This window comes from Callorhinus ursinus, unplaced genomic scaffold (genome assembly GCF_003265705.2).
Source record: "Callorhinus ursinus isolate GAN/ISIS: 27379988/994484 unplaced genomic scaffold, GSC_fseal_2.0 scaffold21, whole genome shotgun sequence".
NCBI classification, from domain to species: Eukaryota; Metazoa; Chordata; class Mammalia; order Carnivora; family Otariidae; genus Callorhinus; species Callorhinus ursinus.
Window position 1 is genome coordinate 21,110,694 of NW_027397083.1, and position 5,034 is coordinate 21,115,727.

Here is a 5,034-nt window from a genome sequence, read left to right on the forward strand (position 1 = left end):
CGATACCGCTTAGACATCTTGCCAGAGCCCCTTTATCCGTGTGCTGTCCCACCCTGACCTCTGGGTGTCCCTTCTCTGTCCTTTCTCCCTCTTTTCCTACACTTTTCCTGACTCCCTAACTGTCCTACCTCACTTGTGCAAAACAAGACTCTTCTACCCATGGACTTACATAGTCCCTGCTCAGCAAAGCAAAACACCTACAATCAATAGGATGCACTTCTTTAGAAAGCAGGAAAGTTTAAGGATTATCCTTTATTACTCGAATACACCCTTGGAGGTCTTACACCCATGTAAACAACTTATCAAAGCACAATTTCCAAATGTTTGCAAATGATTAACCCAGAGAAATTTTAATACCAGCTGCTTGGATGATGCATTTTCTCCCCATTACTGTCTGTATGCTTGCTTGTAGAATGCTTGTGTTATCCTTTTGTGCTTCACTTTTGTATTTTTCTCAAGTCATTAATTATTCCACTGGAGTTTTATCTTTGTAATGGTTGTCTAAAATAACATTATATGAATGTATCATATTTTTAAGCAATCATCTATTATCAGGCATTTAGGATGTTTCCATTTGTTATCATATTGTAAGTAATGTTGACATTAACATATGTTCATAACCATTATGTTTTTCTCTGAGCATTGCCTTAGGATCTATTCCTAGAATTGGAATTTCTTAGCCAATGGAGTGTGAACATTTTTATGGCTCTTGATACAGTTTGCCAAATAGCTTTCCAGAAATGCTGAAATCCATGTACTCTCCCTTAGCATTGTCTGAGAATGGAATAAGGTTATTCTTATTTTCTGAGCATTTCCTGTGCCCTTGGATGCAGTACTTACTGAGCTCTGAGTAGACCATAGAGTCCCACTGTAAAGCAGGATTGTTACATGGTACTTCTCCCACCGTATTAAGTGTTACGTCCCTCCCAGAAAAAGCAGAATATACAAATAATAATTATGCCATCCCATGTTTTCTTTTTTACCCTTCTTTTCATCCATCCAGTTTCTCAACCCCAAATCTTATAAATGATTCCTCTTTTTTCCTTCCCACTCCCCATATTTAATCTTGAGCCATTCCAATCACTTCTACTTCCAGCATATAACCTGAATCTGTATGCTTCCCATCATTTCCTTGGCTCCCTTGTTAGATTAAGCCACCATCAGCTCCAGCCTGGACTATTAAAATAGCCTCCTAACTGCTTTCCGAACTAGCAGCCAAAGTGACCTTTTTAAAATGTAAAGCAATAAAGGCACCTCCTTGCTTGAAACTCCTAAGTGGCTTAGAATAACTAGATCCCTCTGACTCCTCCAGCCTTATCTACACTGCCTTCCTTTCACTTGGCAAAGCTGAAGCCACGCTGGCTCCTTTATGGTCCAGAAACCCTGCAAGCACATGCCCATGTTAGGGCCCCTCACGCCCCAGGTCTTTGTAGGGCTGGTTCCTTCAGGTCATTCAGATTTCAGCTCAACTAGCCCACCCACAGTGACTTTTCCCCAGCTCTCCAGTCTAAAGGAGTCACCCCATCCCTCTCACCTTCCTTCTCCACAGCCCCCCTGCCAGAAGTGTTATTCTAAAACCCACCTGAACATTATACCTGTGGTTTATGAAACAAAGTGCAGACACAACCATACTTCACTGATACTGCGGGCTTGGGTCCAGACCACTGCAATAAAGCGAACATTATAATAAAGAGAGTCAAATGAATTTTTTTGGTTTCCCAGTGCATATAAAAGTTATGTTTATACCGTCCTGCAGTCCATTAAGTATGCAATAGTGTTATGTCTAAAACAATGCACACACGTTATTAAAAAAAATACTTTATTATCAAAAACTAATGATGTAATGTATGGTGATTAACATAACATAATAAAAAAATTAAAAAATACTTTATTGCTAAAAAACGCTAACCATCATTTGAGCTTTCTGCGAGTTGTAATCTTTTTGCCAGTGGAGGGTCTTGCCTCAGTGTTGATGGCTGCTGACTGATCAGGGTGCTGGTTACTAAAGGTGGCCATTCCTTAAAATACGACAACAGTGAAGTTTGCTGCATCGATTGACTCCTTCACGGAACGCTTTGGAACCATTGTAGGGTTATTAATTGTCCTAATTTCAGTATTGTTGTATCTCAGGGAACAGGGAGGCCTGAGCAGAGGGAGCAAGATGGGGGAACAGCCAGTTGGTGGAGCAGTCTGAACACATACATGTATCCACTAAGTTTGCTCTCTTATATGGCTGTGGTTTGTGGCACCCCAAAACAATTATAATAGTAACAACGAAGATCACCGATCACAGATTGCCGTAATAAATACAGCGATAAGGCAAAAGTTTGAAATAATGTGAGAATTACCAAAATGTGACACAGAAACAGGAAGTGAGCAGATGCTGTTGGAAAAATAGCAACGATAGACTTGCTCTCTGCAGGGTTGCCGCAAACCTTCAATTTGTAAAAAACACGGTATCTGTGCCACACAATAATGAGCAGTGCAGTAAAACCAGGTGTGCCTGTGTCTTCATATGATTTTTCAAAGCCCTCTATAATCTACTCCAACATAACTTCCTAGTCTTTCTTTCCAAGGACTCATTTCCATTCCCACCAACACACACACACACACACACACACACACACACACACACACACACACGCCAGATTATTCATCATTCCTAAATCTCTTCTATCCTTTTGGCTTCCATAACTTTGCTCATGTTCTTGCTTTAGGATGAGCATTCCTTACCCACTAAAATACTGTTCATTTCTCATTCTCCTTCTCAAATATCACCAATTCCAAGGAAACTTTGTTGCTTCTTCAAGCCACAATAAATAGCTTCCCTGCAACACAGAGATGACAAAGAGATTCCAGATTGATTGCTGACCTTTCCCTGAGGAAGACCTGAGAAGAATTTTGAGGTTGTATTCAGGCTACCAGAAAGGGAAGTCTGTCTTGGGCTTAGGAGGAGGAGTTGTGATACATATATATCAATATACATATTAATACCTATATCTATATATATTCCTACTCTAACAATTTGCATTGTAAAACAGAATACTTCACCTTGGGCATGTTTCTTTCACACTTTATGTAATATTTACTAACTAATATTCTTCCTTTGCCTTTGAATTACCTTTGAAACTTAAGCTTAGCCTGTTAGGGCCTGGCATAGTGTCGCATGACACATGCTCAATATAGTCTCCCTGAATAGTCTTTTCGGTAATGACCTCCAACATAGACCAAAGGTAACAAGAGAGCTGGAATACAAGTAATGAATGAAGAGATGTGGGAACTGACTGAAAGGCCATCTGTCCCCTGATTCGTGGCTGAGAATACAATGCTGACCTGGAAGTGTGGTTTTCTAGAAAGAGCAAAGACTCTAGAATCAGATGAATCTCGGTCCAAATACCAGGTTTGCCACTCATTAGCAGCCTAAACTTTAGCAATCTCCTTAATCGCTCTGAACCTTAGTTTCCTGAACTGTACGATGGGGACTACAACCCCCATCTCATAGGATGTGGTGAAGGTTACTGAGAGAAAACATGTAAATCAATGAGCCTAGTGTACGGTGCCATAGCGGCCCCCTGTGTATCTTGGGTTCCTCCGCTTCTCGGTGGCTAGAAGGGCCATCTTTAATGGCCCTCTTGCATGTGGAGACACCTGGGATACCTCAGATGGCAGAGAAAGGAAACAAGCTGGCCAGATCCCCTGACAGAAAGGATGCCCAACAAAACTGAGATGACAATTGAGAGCCTAGGCTTTTGGAACCTGGATTTAATGACAAAGCATGATGTTTTTCTGAGTGCATTTTCCATCCCATCAGTCCCCGTCTGGTCTTGCCTCCTCCACCTCTCTTTTCATGGAGTGAATAGACCAATAAGTGACATCAGCACGTTCAGTACCTTAAGGAGACTCCCCACCTGCCCATGAGCAGGGCTCACGTGACACTCTGGCCAGCAAGGAGAGAGAGGGGAGAGTAAAAATAGCACATATGTCAATGCATTTCCTGAAGCTCACCTCGGGTGCTTACAGTACCTGTGAATTAGTCATAACTCTGTGACACTTAACTTTCTGATCATGAGCATAAAGCCATTTCCGCCTCCCGTCTCTCTGTTGGACTTCTAATTTAATATACATGCACACACACACACACACACATTTTTTTTTTTGCCCCAAAATGTTTGTTCTTGAATTGAATGTTCTTATGTCTCCCTTGCCTCAAACATAGGCTCTCCCTAGTCCCCTCCCCCACCATCCATGTTGGATCGGGAGAGAAACCAAGAAAGGTTCAGAGCTCTTTTTTTTTTTTTCCCGTGACAATTGTTTATTATAAAGATGAACCCTCATCCTCACGATAGGCTTATCGGTAGGATTTCTGGTAGCGAGCACGGGCACCAGGACCGCCAAACTTTTTGGATTCGCAGCGCCGGGGATCAGCTACCAGTAGGGTCCGGTCATATTGGATGAGGATGTCTTTGATCTCCTTCTTGGAAGCCTCATCCACATATTTCTGGTAATAGGCCACCAGGGCTTTGGAGATGGACTGGCGGATTGCATAAATCTGGGCCACGTGACCACCACCCTTCACTCGGACTCGGACGTCCACCCCGGCAAATCGCTCCTTGCCCAGAAGCAGAACAGGTTCCAGTAGCTTATATTGCAGCGTGCGAGGCTCGATCATCTCCAGGGGCTGCCCATTCACCTTGATGAGGCCGTTGCCGCGTTTGCAGTGCGTCACGGCTGTGGCCGTCTTTCTTGCGTCCGAAGACCTGCACGGACTGCAGAGGACCCTTGCACCGCATGGCTGCGAACGTAAGAACTCCTCACCGCGCCAGGGTTCAGAGCTCTTAACACTGAGCAGCAAGCATAGCTACCTAATCCTCCAACCTCATTCCTGGTGGCTAGCTGGGTTACTGAAAACTGAGGCAGTAAAATGTAAGTCACAGAAGGGCTGACACTGGGGGAGCTCTCCTTTTACAGATGGGAAAACCAAGACCTGAGAAGAGAAAGATTTTTTCCCAAGGCAAAAGAGTGGGACAATGACAC

At 43.2% G+C, this 5,034-nt stretch overlaps 1 pseudogene; it reads right to left on the reverse strand.

Annotated features, from left to right (window-relative positions):
* Positions 1-4,285: 4,285 nt before the first annotated feature.
* Positions 4,286-4,814, reverse strand: LOC112829139 (small ribosomal subunit protein uS9-like; annotated as a pseudogene).
* Positions 4,815-5,034: the final 220 nt, after the last annotated feature.